Genomic DNA, 22,500 nt, shown 5'->3' on the forward strand with positions numbered 1-22,500 from the left:
AACTTAATTTGTTTTAGTTTGTCTAATGTTTGGATAATCATATCCCTCGTGGCTGTCATACTACTTAATCTATAAATAACGAATAGGCACAATACCGTGACTGGAACAATACACAAATAACCCGCACATTGGAGAGAGGAGCTTACGACGACGTTTTCTGTCCGACTTGGACCATTTACACAGTCACACCATTTTCAAAGTCGTCGTAAGTTCCTCTCTTTTACGTGCGGATTATTTATGCATTACTTAATATGTTTTCTTCAGGGCCTGAATAATTACTACTTGCTGCGATATTTATATCTTGTGCGAAAGCTGACAAGAAATAGCTTAAAAATAGAGCACAATTCCTGCTTATTAGTAGTAAGTTGTGCATGTTAATTAATAAAATATAACGTGCGATTTAACGCAAGAATGACTCTATCAATTCTGGCGAGAACTTTTTAGTCTCTGGTGGAAAGAACGTCTTCCCAATAAATTGCCATAAATCGCATAAGAAACAGGTCTAACTCACACCTAAACCATACCACGGGCGGGGATAGAACCCGCGATCTGAGAGTCATAAAACTCCAAACCGACGCGCTAGCCACTGGGCCGCACCCACTCACACTCGTCCATGTATTCGTCCAATCTATATTTAAAACTACTCAAAGTTCCCGCCTTATTGACGCTACCTGGGATTTGTTCTGCTCGTCTAAGTCTATTGTCTAACCAGTATTTCCCAATCTCCATTCTAAATCTAAGTTTCTCAAACCTGAATCCATTGCTGCGAGTCTTGGTTAGATATTTTTGAAATACTATTTATATCCCCTTTATTCCCGTTTTCCGTTCGTACACTTCAACTATATCTTCCCCAATTCTACACCTTTCCAAAGAGTGTTAAGTTCAGTCCCTTCAGCTTGTTTTCGTAGGAAAGATTTCTAATATATGGAATCAACTTCATCCTTCTCTGTACATTTCCGAGTGCATTTGCCCAGCCTGTGACCACAACGAGCAACATAATCTGAATGGTTGTATATTCAAAGATATATACAGTTGAGGTATACCAGTAGAGCTTCTATCATTTATACTTCGTAATATGAAGCCAAGACTTCTAATTGGCTTTACTGCGAACACTTGTGCACTGTTGTCTTGGCTTAAAATTTCTGCATTTACTTTGGCTAAGATGTACATTGTTTGGCTCGTAAGATTCATTGGTGTTTCCTTTTCTTAGTATTAGAGCCTTACACTTGTCTGCATTGAACTGCATCTGACACTTTTGCGACCACATTAACCTAGTGTCCACATCAGAAATTATTCTAGTGTCATCGGCAAACTTATGTCACTATATATTCCCTTATCTATGTCATTTATGTAGACTGTGAACAGCAAGGGTTCCAGCACTGTTTGAAGGATAGGAGTAGGAGGCAGAGAGTGTGTTTTCCTGGGGCTGGGATGAAGGATATTGTTAGCCGTCTGGATGACATCATGAGAGGTAATTGGAGCAATCCTATTATCTGTCTCAGTGCTGGAGGCAACGATGTTGGCAGACGTAGGAGTGAGGACCTGATTAGCAGGTATAGGTCAGCAATAGAGATAATTAGGAAGAAGGGTGGGAAACCTGTCATATGTGGCATTTTGCCAAGGAGAGGAGTTGGAAATGAATGGTTGTCCAGAGCAATTGGTGTCAATTGCTGGCTGGACAAATACTGTAAGGAAAATGCGGTAACATTCATTGACAACTGGGACCTCTTCTATGGCAGAAATGACATGTATGCCAGGGATGGGGTTCACTTGTCTAGGTGTGGGGTGGGAGCACTGGCCAACGCAGTGGAGGGAGCTGTTAGGTCTTTAAACTAGGAATAGTTAGTGGTATGGGTTTCTGCGGGAAAACTGTGAAGTCTCAGGGTAGTAATATGAGTACTAGGAGAACTAGTAATAGGCAAAATGAGGTGGATATCGGAAGGCCAGTGGCACTAATTGACAAGGACAGTAATAGGTTTAGTGGAATAACAGAAAGGAGCAGGAATGATAAAGAGAAAGGAGGGTCCTTAAGTATATATTACACAAATAGTCGCAGTGCTAGGAATAAGATGGACGAGTTGAGACTAGTTGCTAGTGCAGGTAACATAGATGTATTTGCCATTACTGAGACGTGGTTTAATTCAAAAAGTCGGGACATGCCTGCAGAATGTCACATTCAGGGTTTCAAATTGTTCCAAGTAGATAGAAGTATCGGGAAGGGGGGTGGGGTGGCATTGTATGTCCGAGATCGCTTGAACTGTTGCATTAAAACGGGTATTAAGTCTGAAGTAACACATACAGAGTCTGTTTGGATAGAATTTTCAGAGGGGCATGAAAAATTAACTTTAGGTGTGATATACCGTCCCCCAAATTTAGATAGGGACCAGGGAAGACTACTATGGGAGGAAATTGTTAGGGCCACAAGGCACGATAATGTAGTAATTCTAGGAGACTTTAACTTTAGTCATATTGATTGGAATTTCTTGACTGGGAATTTAGAATCATACGACTTCTTAGAAGTAGTTCAGGATTGTTTTCTGAAGCAGTTTGTGACAGAACCTACAAGGGGTAATAACCTGCTTGACTTAGTTCTGGCAAACAATGAATCCCTTGTTAATAATTTAGAAGTTTCAGAAGAACTGGGTGCTAGCGACCACAAAGCAATTACATTTAGAATTGAATGGAAGTATGATAGTAGGGATAACTCAGTAACAGTCCCAGATTTTCGCTTAGCAGATTACGATGGGCTTAGAGAACACTTATCATCTGTTGACTGGGGTAACGAAGAGAGCTATCAATATGACAGTTTTCTGAACACAATACATGCTGCTCAAAGAACATTTATCCCTTATAAAGAAATTAGATCAAATAGAAATGACCCAAAATGGATGAATAATAGGCTGAAATATCTACTAGGGCATAAGAAAGGAATTTATAGGCGTATCAAAAGAGGCGAGGGTCATCTTATGAATCAGTATATTGACACTAAGAGGGACATTAAAAAGGGGATAAGAAAAGCTAAAAGGGACTATGAAATTAAAGTTGCTAGGGATTCTAAAACTAACCCAAAAAGTTTTTTCCAGGTATATAGAACAAAAGTCAGAGATAAGATAGGTCCCCTTAAAAATAACTATGGGCATCTTACTGACAAAGAGAATGAAATGTGCTCGATTTTAAATAATTATTTTCTCTCGGTTTTTACACAGGAAGACACTAGTAGTGTTCCGGTAATTAATTTTTATAGTGGGCCAGAAGAAGATAAATTATGTAACATCATAGTCACTAGTGAAATGGTTGTGAAGCAGATAGACCGACTGAAGCAAAATAAGTCACCGGGTCCTGATGAGGTTTTTTCAAGGGTTCTAAAGGAATGCAAAATGGAAGTCTGTGAACCATTAACTAATATTTTTAATTTATCTCTTCAAACAGGTGTAGTGTCTGATATGTGGAAGATGGCTAATGTAATTCCTATTTTTAAAACAGGGGACAAGTCGTTACCGTCAAATTACCGCCCAATAAGCCTGACCTCAATTGTAGGCAAATTACTAGAGTCAATTATAGCTCAAATTATAAGAAGCCATCTCGATAAGCATAGCTTGATTAATGATACTCAGCATGGATTCACAAGAGGCCGGTCTTGTCTAACTAATTTATTAACTTTTTTCAGTAAAGCTTTTGAGGCTGTTGACCACGATAAAGAATTTGATATTATTTACTTAGATTTTAGTAAGGCATTTGATAGAGTTCCGCACCAAAGACTGTTGAAGAAAGTAGCAGCTCATGGCATTGGGGGAAGAGTGCTCTCGTGGATCGAATCATGGCTCACAGACAGGAAGCAGAGAGTGTCCATAAATGGGGTTAAATCCGAGTGGGGATCAGTAACAAGTGGCGTTCCACAGGGATCAGTCTTGGGCCCGTTGTTGTTTATAATATATATCAATGATCTTGATGAAGGAATTACTAGTGATATGAGCAAATTCGCCGATGACACGAAGATAGGTAGGATAATTGATTCAAACGTAGATGTTAGGGAACTTCAGGAGGATTTAGACAAACTCTACTCTTGGTCAGAAAAGTGGCAGATGCAGTTCAATGTAGATAAATGCAAGGTTCTGAAGCTCGGAAGTGTCCATAACCCTAGCACTTATAAGTTAAATAATGTAGAACTTAGCCATACAGATTGCGAAAAGGACTTGGGGGTTATGGTAAGCAGCAACCTTAAACCAAGACAGCAATGCCTAAGCGTACGTAATAAGGCAAATAGATTACTGGGATTTATATCAAGAAGTGTAAGCAACAGAAGTCCAGAGGTCATACTGCAGCTTTATACATCATTAGTAAGGCCTCACCTAGATTATGCAGCTCAATTCTGGTCTCCATATTACAGAATGGACATAAATTCGTTAGAAAACATTCAGCGTAGGATGACTAAATTAATACATAGCATTAGAAATCTTCCTTATGAAGAAAGATTGAAGACTCTTAAGTTACATTCACTTGTTAGACGAAGAATGAGGGGAGACCTGATCGAAGTGTATAAGTGGAAGATAGGTATTAATAAAGGGGATATTAACAAGGTCTTGAGGATATCTCTCCAAGAGAGAACCCGCAGTAATGGATTTAAATTAGATAAGTTTAGATTTAGAAAGGACATAGGAAAGTATTGGTTTGGAAATAGGGTAGTTGATGAGTGGAACAGTCTACCTAGTTGGGTTATTGAGGCTAGGACTTTGGGTAGTTTCAAATTTAGGTTGGATAAGTACATGAGTGGGAGGGGTTGGATTTGAGTGGGACTTGCACATCAGAGCTTATTTCTTGGGTAGCATTGAAAATTGGGTTGGTCAAATGTTTGTTAGTGGGATGAATTGTAAAGGACCTGCCTAGTATGGGCCAACAGGCCTGCTGCAGTGTTCCTCCTTTCTTATGTTCTTATGTTAACATCACTCGTAACAGATCCCCATTTCGACTTCTCCCTATTAATGCAAACTCTCTTGTCTATCACTCAAGCCTCAACACACAAGATAATTTCAACTGTTCCATGCGCCTCTACTTCCTTTATTGAGTCCATATACAGTATATCGTATTTTTTTATCTTGGTCTTTTGCCTCGAATACTTTAGAGAAGGTTAGTAAATTCGTGAGGCAAGAACGCCCCTTCGTAAAACTTTGAGATTTATTGATCAAATTATATCTTTCAAGGTGGCTTCGAAGTACATCAGTAATTATTGATTCCGTCAACTTTTTCACAATTGAGGTAAAGCTGATTGGTCTATAATTTGAAGCTAAAGGCTTATCTCCTGCTTTGCAAATGATAACATTTACCATTTTCCATTTATCTTGTACGATACCTGTTTGTAGTGAAAGTTGAGGAGACTAATGAATTGCTAGGTTCTTAATTACATTGATTTCAAACCTTCGAGAAACATGTCATCAGGGCCCAGTGACTTGTTTGCTTTCACTGTATTGATAAAGCCACTGGACGGCGAAATGTCTACAATAAAAAAATCGAGATGTTGCACATGTCTAATTTTCATCTTCAGTGTATCTAGTTGTCTGAGGACATGTCATTAGTGACTTCAGTGTAGCATCATTTATTATCGTCCTGACTAGTATAAATATTGATTTCAGGTATTACACCTGTATCCTCTTGTGTAAACACAGAGAGGAAATAAATGTTGAAAATGGAACACCTGTCTTTGTTACTAAGTGTAAGATGACCAGAGTTACATTAAAATGGGTCTGTTTTCATTGCTCTTATTCATATATACTTGAAAGAATACACAGGCATGCATGATGGGTGGTTGCAAGGAAGGTTCTTGCAACAAAAGGGACTTAGGATTGCAGGTATAGGTGAGAGGGGGACGGGGATAAAAAATAATGAATTTTTTGAGTTATTTTAAGCAGGGACGACAGCTGGAGGTCGTGGAGGGGTTGTATGGGGCTGTGCATGGTGCACCACTAAGCGCTGAACGACCGCAAATGTCGTTGTGTTGCGCGATTTCCATCCAGTCTATGTTGTTAATTTATTCTGTTCCTCAGTTTGTTCTCCCTCTGCTCTGTCCTGATCATGGTACACGCGTCGATATTTTTTCCATCTACTTTCACAGTTATTTCAGCTTCAAAATTCTGTTCTGCACCATTTGTGTGTGTGTGTGTGTGTGTGTGTGTGTGTGTGTGTGTGTGTGTTGTGTGTTGTGTGTTTGTGTGTTTGTTGTGTGTGTGTTTTGTGTGTGTGTTTTGTGTGTGTGTTTTGTGTTGTGTGTGTGTTTTGTGTGTGTTTTGTGTGTGTGTGTGTGTGTGTGTGTGTGTGTGTGTGTGTTGTGTGTGTGTGTTGTGTGTGTGTGTTGTGTGTTGTGTTTATGTGTTGTATGTTGTGTGGTGTGTGTTGTGTGTTGTGTTGTGTGTGTGTGTGTGTATGTGTGGTGTGTGTATGTGTGTGTGTATGTGTGTGTGTTTGTGTTTTGTGTGTTTGTGTGTTGTGTGTTTGTGTGTTGTGTGTGTGTGGTGTTGTGTGTGTATTGTGTGTGTGGGGGTTTGTGTGTGTGTGTGTGTGTGTACGTGTGTGTGTGTGTGTGTGTGTACGTGTGTGTGTCAGTATTCAGATAACACGAGGGTAGGTGTCCACTGAGTGGCAAGACGTCAGTGAGGTGTCGTGTTATCCTTGAACCTGAGTCCTTATAGGCGAGTGTCTCCCATGGTCCTACTTATATCCATCTCTCTCTCTCTCTCTCTCTCTCTCTCTCTCTCTCTCTCTCTCCCCTTTCATTTTATCTGAACCTCCCTTGCTCGTTCCTTTTACCATTTCCCCTATTACACATTCATATCCGAGAGCTGGAACTTAACTTCTGTCCCGGAAACAACTGAGCACCTACACACACACACACACACACACACACACACACACACACACACACACATACACACACACACACACACACACACACACACACACACACACACACACACACACACACTTGTGGTCCAGCAAGGCTGTGGACAGACCAGTGGGGGGCAGATCACTGATGGTATCAGACAAGCTCCACCAGTCTAGACAAATTCCTGCACGGTGAATAAGGCACCTCCATCTGATGTGACTCGTGTTTCCTCCAGTCAACTTCTGAGTTTCACACGGGGGAGCCCAACGTGTAGCAAAACCCGCTAGTTTCAGTACTAGTAGTAGTAGTAATAGTAGCAGTAGTGGTGGTAGTTGTAGTAATAACAGTAGTGGTGATAGTTGCAGTAGTAATAGTAGCAGTAGTGGTGGTAGCTGTAGTAGTGATAGTATTGGTGGTAGTTGTAGTAGTGATAGTAGCAGTAGTGATGGTAGTTGTAATAGCAGTAGTGATGGTAGTTTTAGTAGTATTGGTGGTAGTTGAATGCCTCTTCACAGCAAAACTAATATAAAATATATTCATGGGAAGCACTAAATCCGTAAGGGTTCGATCTGAGGAAGGAAAGGATAGCTCAATTTCCTCTAGCCAAAAGCCCTTGACTGGCGTCAAAACAACTCTGTCAACGTAAGGGAACACTGAAGGAGAGCATCAGCAGGATGCTGGAACACAACACCTTTGATATACAATATCCTTTATACTATTGTTGTAAACATTACTGTGTGCTATTGTTGTGGGTGTTGTTGGGTTGTTGTGGCTTATAATTACTGGCAAGTGTAAAACACACACAAGTTACATGCTATGTTGAGAATGGGAGGCAGTCAGGGTCGATTCAGGGAAAGGAGGACAGGTATTCTTTGGATCACGAGGCCCTCACTGTCTTCAAGGCGCCTCCTTCGAAGAAACAAATATCTTGATCCTTCGTTTTCGAACTGGGGTGGAAATCAACCAACGCATCTTGTGATATCTTTTTTTTTTTTCTCACGAGATGGACCGGCAAGCCAGTGGAAAATCTGGGTCACATGACCAAACCCCCGAGGAGCGGGTCATCATATGACTTACACCCACGTTGGGAAATGTCTCATTTCTCCTGATGAGAAAAGTGCTATCATCTAGGAGGAGGTAATGCAGTGTCCTGTCTCCTCTGAACCTGTGATGGTATAATACCCTGGGACATAAATAACAAAAAGGCACAATACACAAATAACCCGTAAATAGGAGAGAGGAGCTTATGAATTTGTAAATGATCCGACTTGGACATATACAAAAGTCACACTAACGGAAAGGAGAGGAGGGAGTATATATTAAAGGTTCCTCTTTGTGTTGCATCTTGTTGATGGGTGGCATGAAAAGTTAAGATTTTTAAATTGGGCAACCTTAAAAACCCAGAACCTAAGAATTTTCCCCAGTAAAACCAAAAATTTTTAAGAGTTAGAATTAGTCTCTCCCAAAAACCCCTTGGAAAAGGGGGCCGGTTTTTTGTTGAAAGGGATCTAAAAGAATTTCTATCTCAAATTCATTTTTTTGGGCCCTAAACCCTTTTAAAACCCTTAAACAAGAAGCAAGCTGACAGAGTCCGCGGAAAGGCCTGACTTTTTTAAAAACATAAGAAAGGAGGGACACGGGGAGCGGGGGGCTTTTGGGCCCCTTACCGGGCACCTGGGGGCACATCTGTAGCTTTGGTCTGGTTACCTTTGCCCCATGTACAAAGCAACTACAATAATGATGCGGGAACCCCGCCCTCGGAACATCGGGAAAGGCAGAAAGGGAACTGGCAAAAAAGGTATTTGTGAAATGTCTCCCGTGATTAAAACATGTCCTGGCCAAGACATTTGGTCATAAAAAATTTAATTTTTAACCACAAAATTTCCAAAATTGGCCTCATCTCCCCAATGAAGGATATGATCCAAAGGGGGTTGAACGTGTAAAATTTAAATTTCCCCGGTGTTTTAAACCCACAAATTTGAGGGAAATGGTTTTAAATTTTTCCCCCAAAGGGTATTTAAAAATGACTGACACCCTGCTCAGGCAGAGGAAAAATTTAGCTTTCACAAAGGGGCACTATACACTAGATCAGGAAATTATGATTTAACACTGTGCAAAAGTATTGTCTACATACAGAGCAAAATCCAAAAAACCCCAAAACAAAAAGAAGTGGTCAGGGGGAAATTGGTTTTAAAAAAATTGACAAAATTAAAAAGTAAACACACAGCAGATTAAGGGAACTTTTTACTGATAAGTTTCCCCCACGCAGGGGTTTTATAAATTAAAAAACAGATTTACCTTTTAAAAGGTAGTTAAAATTTTTTGGGGAAAACCAGGGGATGCCCCCCCTTTTGCCTCTGCTTAAAATTTTTTAAAACCACGGTGCCCCACATCAACTAAGGCGGGAGCAAACTTTTGGGCCTTTTTTGTGTATATTTCTAACCAGGCCTGCTGCTGTTGGAACACTTTTTCCCCAAACTTTTGGGCCCAAAGAGCAGTAAGAAACACTCCAGAGCTTTTAGTCTCCCTCCACCCAAACCCCAAACCGGGGGGGTCTAAAGGGCAGTGAAGCCCGGGTTTTCTTGCAGAAAGGGGGCCTCATCGGGAAACCCTTCCAAAAGAAAAAAGGCTGCAGCCAAACTTGATTTTAGAAATCCCTTTTAAAAGGGGGAAGAGGGGCTGTTCTTGCTGGCGTTCGGGACGGTTTCCCCCAATTTTTTCCCTTCATTTAGCCCACAGAAAACCCTCAATTTTTTTTATGAAAAAAATTTCTCACGAGGGTGTTCACAGGGGGACCCACTCCCCACTTTTTTTTTGGCTTGGCAGAAGGAGACCCTAACTTCCAGCCTACAGCGAGTTTCCAACATCTGGACCGGGATGATGGCATTTAAAGTACTGTAGAGTGCCTGTTAGAGGACCCAAAGGGGGTAAGATGAGGGAAAAACCCTTTGGGACTCATCCTCAATCCCCCCAAAGGGTGGAAAACATCAAAAGAACTAGGAAAAATGAAAAACCAATCCCCCCGGAAGTCTCTATACAATTCCATCCAACAGTACCCCTTCTGTAAGCATAAAAACCGGGCCATGACACAGTCCTCGGGGCAAACTAAATGCCCAAAGAGAAGGGAGGAGAGAATAAGCAACGGATGCCCCATGATGCCCTGATCCCCCCAAAAGGGTTTCTTATTGCCAAGACGCGCTTGTCCTGAGGTGCCACCCTTTGAGAACTCAAAATCTGATGAATATGGGCCCCTTTAAATAAAACCTTTGGAAGGGCCCCGAACTGCCAGAAGACCCCCAGCAATGGATTAGGAAAAATTTTGAAATGACTGGGAGGAAAGGGGTGCTTTTAAAACGATGCAGCTTTACCTGCATTTCTGTTTTGGTTTTTGGGCCCTTGGTAGATTAGTCAAGAAGATTGCCCCTGATGGGCTTGAGAAAACGCGGGGGGTGGCCGATTTGGACCCCCTTTTACAGACTCCAACACAATGCTCGCCAACGCTTCAGGAAAACAGAAGCCCCGTCTCCAGCGTAAATTTGGACCAAAACCCACCGGGCATTTGACTCGACCCACAGCCCTTTTCGGATTGAGTTTTTCGCCCACCGCCCAATGGAAAATAGGGGGTTTTTTGCGGCGGGGACGAGGGGGATCAATTCGATTTCATGGTCCGGGGGCGCCAACATCAAAAAGGGGAAGATGCCAAAACGAGAAGGCCAACTTTACAAAAGGGTTTCCCCACACCCCATTGCCGGGGCCGAGGGGAAACAATTTGTATTTCACGGAAGAAAAAGGTCCTGATGGACCACCATGCTACCCTGGGAGGGAAAACCAGATTGCCTAAATAACCCTTGCTACATTGGCAGAACCCGCTTAAAGGCCCTCAACCCGGAAAGGGGGGAGCTGCCACCCAACGGGGAGACCCAGAAGACCTGCAAATATGAAGACTTCCTCTTAATATAATTTTCCCCCAAATTGGGGCCGGGGGCCCCTTTGAGCATGACCCGGGGCCAAAGTTCATCAAAAGCTGAGGAAAACCCAACATAAAAAATAAAGACACAGGGGGGGCCGGGGCCCCCCTTTCCCAAGACCCCAGGCAGTCCAGGGGGAAAAATGCCTGCAGACTAGGCAGGGCCAAACCGCCGGGACCCCGGACGGGCATAGAGATGTATTTCTGAGCAGGTCGTTTTACCCCCTTGTTTTTTTGTCAATGATTTTTTCTAACAAAGCATCTATAAAAGGGGGTGGGGGAGAAAAAAGGTTTTTTTCCAGAAACAAGAATTTTTCGGGGAAGGGGGGCCCCCAGGAAAGTTCCGGGGGTTTCCCTTTTGAGATATATATATAAATATATATATATATATATATATATATATATATATATATATATATATATATATATATATTTATATAATATGTATATATATATTTTATATTATATATATATAAAATTATATATATATATATAAAAAATAAAATATATATATATAATATATAATATTTATATATATATGTTTAAATATATTATATGTATATATATATATATATATATATATATATATATATATATATATATTTTGTATATATATTATATATATATATATATATATATATATATATATATATATATATATATATATATATATAAAATATATATATGTATATATATGTATATATATATATTTTGTAATATAATAATATATATATATATGTATATAAATATATATATATATATATATATATATATATATATATATTATTTATTTTTATATAATTATATATATATATATATATTATTATATATATATTTTATTTTTATATATATATATATAATATATATATATATATATACATATTTAATGTATATAAAAAAAAATATTTTATATTATATATATAATATATATATATATATAATATATATATATGTATATATATATTATATTTTATATATAATATATATATATATATATAATAATATAATATATATATATATATATATTTTTTTGTCTTTTAATTTTTCAAGGGGGGGATCCGGTTTTAGGGGCCTTACAGGGGGAAACCGGTCTAGACCAGGGCGGGAGGGCCACCTTTTTTTCCCCACCCAGGTTTTAAATTTCCGGCTTTGACCCCGACCCCGCCCCGAGACTCACCCCTCTCCTTCAACCCCCAAAACCAAACCCCACCCACGCCCCCTTCGCGATTTTCCTTCCGGTCGCGCCGCGCCCCCCCGGCGCGCCCGCCCCGCCCCGCGCCCCCCCGCCCGCCCCCCCCGGCCTCGCCCGCCCGGCCTCCCCGAGCCCTTCGCGACCCCCCCGCCCTTTTTCTGCCCCCTTCAGGTCGTCCGGATCCCCCCCGCGCCCAAATTTTTTTTCCCCGTTTTTTTTCAAATTTTTTGAACCCCCTTTTTTGGTTTTCCATCCTCGGATAAAATTTTTGGGGTTTTCCCCCCCCAAACTTTCCCCCCACCCCAAAAAAAATTTTAAATTCAAATTTCCCCATTTGGATCCCCCAACCCCAAAAAAATTTCTTATAATAAATTTTTGATTCCCCTTGGGGGTTTTCCCAAAATTTCCTCCTCGGATAAAGTTTTTGACCCCCTTGGGTTTTAAATTTTCCCATCCCTGATCAAGGTTTTGATTTTTCCCCAGGGGGTTTTAAAATTTTATGATCCCCCTGGGATCGTTTTTTTGAAATCAAAGACCCCCATCCCTTTGGGATAAATTTTTTTGGACCCTCGGGTTTTTAATTCCCCCATCCGGATCAAATTTTTTCCGATAATCCCAAGATTTCCATCTCTCAGATAAAATTTTTTTGATCCCCAAAGGGGGGTTTTCCTGAAAGCCCCACCCCTTTGGGATGTTTTTGGATTCCCTGGGGTTTTCAAAATTTTTCCCCAAACCCCTTTGGGATAAAATTTTTGGGGCACTTTTTCTCCCTTAAATTTTTTCGAAATACCTTATCCCCCGGATCAATTTTTTGACCCCCCATGGGGTTTTTTTGGAAACCCCCCTTTTGGACGGGGTTTTTTGGTTCCCCCAGGGGGTTTTGGGGAAATTCTCCCCCCTCGGACTTTTTGAATTTCGGGGTATAAGCTTTCCCAAAATAGATTTCCCCCCAGGGGGAATTTTACTACAGGCCTAAAAGGGGTATTTTATGGTTTCAGTGATAGCGACACAGGTTAAATTTCTTCATCCCCTTTTTTTTAATAAGGGAATAGCAGGAGTCAAAAGGCACACAGGCTGAATCTTTTTCGACCCTTTTTGTTATTCAAGTTAATGGGGAAAAGTACATCAAAAAAGGCACTTTTTTTCTTAAAATCCCCAATTTCTTTACAACACAATTTCTAAAATTTTTCATTCAGGTCACCCCCACGAAGAATTTTTCCCCCACCTCCTAAAACCCTCACACTCCAACCAACCCCCAAAATTTTACCATAACCCTCACTTTTTCTTTTTTAACCCCTTTTTAGTTCATTGTTAAAAAGGGACACAGACATCAGAAACCCCAAAAATTTTTAAAACCCATTTTCGATAAATTCACTAGTCAAATTTTAAAATTTTTGAAGAAATTACGCACTTTTATTTTGAACATCTTCAAAACACTTTTTTAAATCATTTGAATACTAAAAAAATATTTTTTACTTTTCCCAAACAACACTAAAATACCCCAAAACATCATTGAACCCCCCCAAAATCACCTCTCTGAAAAATTCCAGAACACCTTCAAAATATTTTGCAATCATTTGAACACCCTTATAAGTACTTAAATCATTTGTACACCAAAAAAAAACCCCTTTAAAATACCTAAAGATCCCTTGAACACCTTAAAAAACACCTTTGAATAACTCCCCAAAACACCTTTGAACCCCTTCAAAACCCCCTTTGGGAAAATTTTGATCACCCTTCAAAAAATTTACACCTAAACACCCTTTAAAACCCCTTTGAAATTTCTCAAACAACACTGAAACATTTCAAAACCCATTTGAGACTCAAAAACCCCAAAATTGAATACAAAAAACACCTGAATACACCCCAAAACCCCAAACCAAAATAAATTAAAATTTCAAGATCAACCCCTACACCCCACAACACCCACAACCCACAACCTCAATTTTTTTTTTGGCTTTATTCCATAAAAGGAAAGTCAAAAACCCCCACAATTTCCCATTTTTTTCTGTTTTAACCCTTTAGCCCATTAAAGCAAAAGGGGACAAATTAACTAAAGGTCACAAAAAAACCAAATTTTAAAAGTTTTTAAATTAGTCTGACAACAATTTTTACATCCCAAAAACACCCAAACACCCCACACCCCAAAACACACACAGAACAAACACACACACACAAAATAAAATTAAACCAAATTTAACTTACCCCAAAACCCCCAACCAACCAACCAACCCTTAATAAACCCTTTAAACTTATCCCAATTTCCAGCCTAACCCAACCCTAATTAACTCAACCCAACCCAACCCAATGGAATCCCCTTAACCCAAACCTTAAAAAAAAAAACCTAACCACCCCCAACCCCAAACCCCCAACCTAATTTTAACCCCCAAACCCCAACCCTAACCCAACAAACCCTTTGGCCCAACCCTTTTTAACCCCAACCTAACCAAACCCCAACCCAAAATTAATTTATCCAAACCCCAACCCCAACCCCCATTTTAACCCTTTCCCAACCCCCAACCCACCCTGAACCCATCCAACCTAATTTAAAAATATTTTGGAACACCCCAAAACACCAGAGTACCCCAGAATTACTTAACGACCCCATTTTTTTGTGATATTAAATTATTTTTGGAAAACTATCAAAAACTAACATTATTTTCGTTGGAAACACCCCCAAACGGGTAGAAAAAATTCCCTTTTTTTCCCCGAATAGAAACACTTTTCTCCCTGAGAAACAGGGGTTCACCCCCCCCCCAAACCCCACGGGGAATGGGGTTTCACCCCTGCGTAGTTTTAAAGATAATCAGAACCCCCTGCCAACCCCAGGACCAGACAGGAGCCAAAAAATGCGGAAACATCCAAAAGGAAAATCAATTTCCCCCCGGCCCAAACCCATCCTAATTTTCTAACTTAACCAACTAAAACCCAAACCCTTAACCTTTACCTAACTGAATCAAAACCCAACTCCTCAATAAATCTATCCAAAATTCCAACCCCAATTTTAACCCAACCCAATTCCCACCAAACATTTACCCCCAACCCCAACCTAATCCATCCAACCCCAACTAATTTTCCTAAAAACCCCCCAAAATGCATCCCTAATTTAAACCCAAACCCCAACCCTTCTCTAACCCACTAAACCCTTAACCCCAACCTAATTTAATTACCCCAACCTATCCTCCCCCCAACCCAACTTAATCCCAATTCCTAACTCCTTTCCAAACCTTAATTTGAACCCCAACCCAAATCAAAACCTTTTTAAACCCCCAACCCCAACTTTTTTTCCCAATTTAACCTACCCTAACCCCAACCCAACCTTTAAAACAAACCAACCCCCAACCCTTTTTCCCCCTGTTTCTAACTAACCTAACCCAAACTTTTTAACCCCAACCAAACTTATCCAAACCCCAAATTTTTCCCAAAAAACCCCAACCTAATCCCCACCCCAACCATCCCTTACTTTGAACACCTTAAAACACTCCACATAAATTTTGAGACCCCCTTTAAACACCCCATCCAAAACCCCATCATCTCACTACAGAAAAAACCCAAGATTATTTTAACACCCCTAAAAAAAACTGAGCCCCACTTTCATTTTTGAACTTTTCCAAACAACCCCGAAGATTTCCCAAAAATTTTTTGAACCCCAAAAAAAATTTGAAAATAAATTTTATCTACACCCATTATTAAAATTTACCCAACCCTTCCTCTTTCCCCGTTTACAAAAAGGGGCAAAAAAACAATCACCCTATGATATGAGAGCACTTATCAACCAAAACTGATTTAATTTTAAAAACCAACCTAAAACCCCACTGATCTTTTTCAAAAATTTTTCAAAAAAATTTTTTGGGAACCCCTTTAAAAACCCCTTCAAACACCCAAAACCCCCAAAAAACACTGGTTACTTAAACTCAAATCAAACGGGAATTTTTTTACCAATCCCCGCCAAAATCCCCAAAAACTGCAAATCACCATCTAAAATTTTTAAAAAATCCTCAAATCACTTTATAACCAAAAACCCTTTTCCCCCCACCATGCATGAAAAAAAAATGAATTTGCAATCCACAGAAAAACACTTAGCATGACCCCCCCAACAATTGAAAATATTTTGGGTAAACTTTAAAAATTTTTAAAAAGGGAAATCAAAACTATAATCCCCCTGTTCACTTACCTAAAAATCACTAAAATACAGAAAAAAATATTTTAAAAACATTTCACACAAAAAAAAAAAAAGAAAAATATTTTAAGCGTTTTTAATTTCAAACCAAACCAAACAGATTCCACCCCCGGACGGGAAAGTTCACCCCCCGGGTGACCCGCTCACTTGTTTTGGGTTGGGCCAACCCCCCTTTTTAACCCAAAATTTTAACATTTCTAAGAACCCCCCAAACCACATTTTTGATTTATATCCCCCCAACAAAGATCAAAAAAAACACTTTTTTAAAATTTTATTCAAAAAAAAAACAATATCAAATTCCCTATATTTTCCCCTTTGGCATCTATCAAACTAATCCCCAAGATCCCCGCCCCAAATCGGTTTTTACCCTAAAACTACTATGATCGGAAAAACTTTTATTTTTTAAACTTTCCCAAAAAAATAAGACAACAAAAATACCACAAACTTCCACCAACATCTATACATAACATTGAGCATTTTAAAAATTTTATCACTTTACAAAAAAAAATAAACAGACCCCCAAAACATTTAATTTAAAAATTTAAGACATGAGAATACACAAAAATCTAAGACATTCATTTTAAACCCAAAGAAAACATACCCCCTAAAAATTTCTCCCTTCCTTATTCATTCCGTAAAATTTTAGAGTTGTTTTAACCCGAGGATCCATCACGACGTAGGACCCAGGGGAAAACCATCACCCCCCAACACCCCCTACTACACTCTGCCCAGTCGTGGGGGGGACCCAAAGGGGGCCCAAAACCAGCCCGGGGGAGATAAAAGGAATGAAAAAGGAAGGGAAAGGGTTTTAGGGGTGTGTGGTCTTAGTTGGAGGGAAGTTTTATTTTTGGTTTTTCTATGTCTTAAATTTTTAACGGGGAAATTTGGGGGAAAATTGTGTATTATTTTTTTTGTGATAGGTTTAAAAATTAGGTGCCCCCTTTTTGGGTTATGATGTTGGGGGAAGTGTTTTTGGGTTTTTTGGTATGTCTTATTTTTGGAATGTTTAAAAAAGGTTTTAGGGGTTTCTAGTAGTTTTGGGGAGGGATGATTTTAGATTTTTGATTTGGTGATTAGTGTTGATAGATGACAAAAAATTGATATGGAATTGGTGGATCGTGATTTTTTTTGTAATAATTATAAAAATTTTGTTTTCTGTGGGTCTTGGTGTTAAGGGGTCAAAAACTGAATGCCCCCAAAAGTGTTTTTGAAGAGGGGGGGCAGGTTGAAACAAGGGGTTTGGAGGAATAAATCACCCGGAAAACAATGGGGGGTGACGTCACTGGAGGGAGTTTGTCGGTCCTGTGAGGTGAGACATATTTGGTGGTAGTGAGATGAGGGGTTAGATATTGGGCAACATGATTTTTTTTTTTGTGCTTTTTTTTTGGGTATTAGTGGGTTTTTAGGTATAAATGGGGGATTGTAGTTGGGGGATTGTCTTTATTATGTGTAAAAAAAGATAAGCCGGGGGATGGTGATCATGTAATAATGTTTTAAAAGGTTTGTGGGTTCATGCTTTTTTTTATGACAAAAAAGGGGAGGGAGTTTTGGGTTTTAGTGGGGAGGGGATTTCATAAAAAGGGGTTTGATTTGGGGAAACTTAGTTTTTGTGATTTATTTTTATTGCAGTTTCCCCGTGGTGATTTGGAGAATCGGAGTGTTTTTTATTCCTTTAGGTGTTTGATGGGGGTTTTTTTTTTTAATTTAAGAAAATGGTGCAGAGCATTTTTTTTTAAAATTGGGGGCGGAATTTTTCGTTAACCCGTGTTTGATATGGTAATGTCTCAAGGGCATACATGATTTGTTTTTTGCCCAAAGTTGGGAAAGTCTGGGGAAATGGGAGGAGCTTGGGGGGGGTGAGTGTTTAATGAAAGGAAGGGGGAAAATTAGAGTTTAAAATCTTTTGGGGGGAACCCAAAATGATATTTTGGAAAAGGCCCTGTTTTTTGGGAAAAGTCTAAAAATGTTTTGGAGAAAAATGCTTTAATGAAGGCCCGGGGTTTTCGGGGAAAAAGGTTCTGCAAAAATGGAAGGTTGTGGAAGAGATATTGAGAAAAAAACTTAAATACAGATGAGTGCCTTTGGGAAAGGGGTTCAAAACAAAGGGGAAATTTGGCAAGTTAGGTTTGGTTATTTTGAAAATAGGGGTTAGTTAGGTTAAGGAAAAGTTAGGGGTTTGGGTTAAGGGTTAGAAGGGGTAATTTGGGGTTTGGTTCATTTTGGGGTTGGTTGTGGTTTGGAGGAAAAAAAAGGTTTAGTTAGGTTTAGACAATTTGGTTAGTTGGTTGGTTTGGGCTTTCAACAAGGGGTTTGGGTTTGTTGGTTTGGTAGTATCTTTAGGTGTTTTATTAGGTTAGGGAAAGGTTTGTTAGACAGAGGGCCTTTATGGAGTTAGGTTGGGTTAAAAAGGTAGGGAAAAGGGGTTTGACAGAGGTGATTGATGGAGCTAGGGGTTTGGGCCCGGGTTTGGGGGAGGTTAGGTTAGGTTAGGGAAATTTGTTTGGGTTAAAGGGGTTTGACAGTATTGGGGAAAGGGGTTGATTTTCCCTGGATGTTACCCCCAAAATTCATGCAAAGTCCTTCCCTTTGGGGTTTACCCGGGGTCATATTTTAAAACCCACCTTTGGGGAAATGCACACCCAGTGGTTTAGGGGGACCGAAATGAGTCTCTTGGGGGCGGGGGGAAAGGCCCGACCCGGAAATCGAAAATTTTACCATTTAGTTTTGTTTAACCCAAAAAGAAAAAAAATGTCTGATTTTAAGGGTAAAGTTTTCAAACTAATTTAAAATCCACCAAAAAAAAGGAATGTTCAAAGAATTTGGAGACTTAAAAGTATTTTGGGAAAGGGCTCCAATAATTTTAAAAAAGGGTTGGGTTGGTAGGGTTTTGGCTAAGGGTTTGGTTGGGGGTAAGGGTTAAGATAGGAAGGGAAAAGTTTGGGGCAAGGAAATAGGTTAAGGTTAGGTTGTGTAAGGAAGTTTGTTGGGGTAGGTTGGCTAGGGGTTTGGGGGAAGCTAGGGTTTTCAGGCTTTTTTGCAAAGGTTTGGGTTGGTTTGGTTAAGGAAGGAAAAAAGGCCAAGAAGGTTTGGGAGGTTAGAAAAATTTGAAAGGGGTTAGGGTTTGGTTAGGTTTGGCCCGGTTTGGGAAAAGGGTTTGGTTTGGAAGGAGGAAAAAAAGTTTGGAGGAAGGGAGGTTAGGGGTGTGTGGTGTGTGTTCCGGTGTGTGTGGGGTTTATGTTTGGGGGGGTTTGGGGGTTGTTTTCGGGAACCAGAGATACCAAAAGATGGGTTTTAATGGGTTGGGTTTTTTGGGGCTTTTTCTGATGGGGATGTGTCCCCCTTTTTTTTAAATTTTAAAGAACTAAAAGGGGGAAACGAAAAAAATGGGGGTGTGGGGGTTGGGGGTTTTTTGATGAAAATTTGATAAAAGGAAAAATTGTGGGTGGGTGGGGAGGGATGGGGGGTTGACTTAGCTTTTTTGATTTTGGTGGTGTTTGAGTATTCATGGGGGGCCTTTTTTCAGTGGTATTTTTAGCACTTTTTAAGGTGTTTTTAAGTGTTTTTAGTGTTGTTTGGGAAAGTTCAAAGGTGTCTGGCTGGGTTTTTTAGTGGCCCAAAAGTTGTTTTTTTCGGGGTTTGGGTTTTTTTAATGTTCAAATGTTTTTAGGTTATTCAAAGGTGTTTTTAGGTGTTCAAATTTATTAAGAGAGGTTTTTAATGTTTAAAAGGTGTTTAAAGGGGTTCAAAGGTTCTTTGAAGGTGTTAAGGGTTTTAGGTGTTGGTTATGGGGGTTTGAAGGGAGGGAAAGGGGGGTTTTGATTGAATTTTGTGGTGTTTTAGTATAATCATGGTTAAAATTGGGGAAATAAAAGTGTTTTGGAAAAATTTCAAAGGGGTTCAAAAAGGGGAAAAGGGGAAGGTTGTTTTGATTGAATTTAAAAAATTTTTTTAGTAGATTTATGGGGAATTGGGGGGTATCAAACTGTGTTTTTTTTTAAATTTTATTGTGGGTTTTTTTGTTTTGGGGTGTATTCCCGGGGTTTTTTTAGGGATTCAGTGGGGGAATTGGGGGGTACCAAATTGTGGTTTTTGGGAATGTTTCCCCGGTGGGTTTTGGGGTTTTGAATTTTAGTGGTGTTTTAGATTCAGGGGGTAATTGGGGGACTAAACCGTTTTTTGAAGTTTGTGTTTATTGGAAATTTAAAGGTGTTTTGAAGGGTTTGGGGGTGTTTGAAGGGCTGGAAAAGGGGTCTAAGGGTTGGGGTTTTATTGAATTAGCTTTTTTTAGTAGGGAAATAAATGGTGTAATTGGGGGACCAAAAAAGTGTTTTGGGAAAAGTTTAAAGGTTTTTAATGTTTTGGGGGTTTTTTAAAGGGGTTCCCAAAGGGCTTTTGGGGGTTTATATTTTGGGTTTTAATCTAAAGGGGGTTTAGTAGTATTTTTGTAAATTTGGGGGTACCTAAAAAGTGGGTTTTTTTAAATGTTTCATGGGGATTTTGGAGGCTTTTAGGATTCAGTGGGGTTTTTGATTAATTTTATTTGGGGGTACCCAAAGGTGTTTTTTGGGAAATGTTTTTGGTTTTTGAAAAAGTTAAAGGTGTTTGGAAGGGGTTTTTAGGGTTCAAATGTTTTTTTAAGGGATCAAGGGTGTTCAAGGGGGTTTTGGGTGTTTAAAGGTGTTTTAAGGGTTTTTCAAAGGTGTTTTAAAGGTGTTAGGGGGTTTATGGAGATTCAAAAAGGTGTTTTTTTAAGGTGTACAAATGATTTGAATACTTATGAAGGGCAAATGATGGCAAGAGTACTTTGAAGGTGTTCTGGGATATTTTAGAGGGGGTTTTGGGGGGTCTAAAAGGATGTTTGAGATTTCAGTGTTGTTTGGGAAAGATAAAGGTATTTGGGGGAGTATTCAAAAAGATTTAAGAGAGTGTTTTTTAAAATGTTTAAAAAAAGGGGGTATTTAATTCGTAATAAAATTGTGACTAGTGAATTTTTTTTGGGGTGGTTATAAGTGGGTTGGGGACCCGATGTACTGTGTCCCCCCATTAATTTAAGGAACTAAATATTTAAAAGAGAAAAATTAAAGGTGGGGGAAAAAAAAGGAGGGAACGAAAGGGGGGGGGTTTTGGGGGGGTGGGGAGGGGGTTATCTGGGGAGTGACCTAAATTTTAAAAAAAGTCTAGACTTTGTTGTTAAAAAAAAATTGTGGGAAAGAAAAAGGGGTTTTTATGTACTGTGTCCCCTTATTAACTTGAATGAACTAAAAGGATCGACAAGATTAGCCTGTGTGGGTGGGGCCCCTGCTATGTCCCCTTTTTTAATTAAAAAAGGGATACAAGATTCAACCGTAAGCGTGGGGGACTGACCGCCGAGCAAAACCTTTTATTAGACCCCAAAAAATGCCCCCAAGGGAGGAGCCCATTTAATGCTTTAACCCCGAGGGGGGGTTCAAAAACTTGATCCGGGGGGAATTTAGAACCCCCAAACCCCCAAGGGGGAACCAAAAAATTTTTATCCAAGGGGAATTTTCCCGAAAAAACCCCAATAGGGGATCCAAAAACTTGGGTCCAAGGAGATGGAGCTTTTTTTTGAGAAAAAAATTGATCTGAGGAGATGGGGAATTTTTTAAAACCCCCGGGGGGCCCCAAAAAATTGATCTGAGGGATGGAGTCAAGGATTTTTGAGGGAAAAATTTGGGGGGAAAGGAGGGGGAAACCCAAAAAATTTTATCCAAGGAATTAATTGGGAAAACCCCCCGGGGAACCAAAAATTTTATCCAAGGGGATGGAGATTTTAAATCTCCCCCAGGGGATCCAAAAAATTTGATCTGAGGGATGGAGTCTTTGGGAATTAAAGAGAAAATTTGATCCGAGGGAAAAGGGGGAATTTTGAAAACCCCATAGGGGAACCAAAAATTTATCCAAGGAGATGGAGAATTTTTAAAAAATTAAGGGGATCCAAAACCTTTATGAGGAGATGGAACTCTGAAAAACCCCAGGGGAATCCCAAAAATTGTAATTTTCGAAATTTTTTGGGAGATCTGAGGGGAAATGGAGACTATAAGAAATTTTTGGGGGGTGGGGGGGAAAATGGGGGGGGAAACCCCCAAAAAATTTTATCCGAGGGAGATGGAGAGCAAAGAAAAAACAAAAAATTTGGGAAAAAACGGGAAAAATTTAGGGCGGGGGGATCTGAGAGCTGCAGAAGGGGGCAGGCCGGGGCGGGCGGGGCCCCGATGGCAGTTCGGGCGGGGGGGCGGGCGCCGGGGGGGGCCCCGGCGGGGCGCGGT

This window comes from Cherax quadricarinatus, chromosome 80, assembly GCF_038502225.1.
Source record: "Cherax quadricarinatus isolate ZL_2023a chromosome 80, ASM3850222v1, whole genome shotgun sequence".
Lineage (NCBI taxonomy): Eukaryota > Metazoa > Arthropoda > Malacostraca > Decapoda > Parastacidae > Cherax > Cherax quadricarinatus.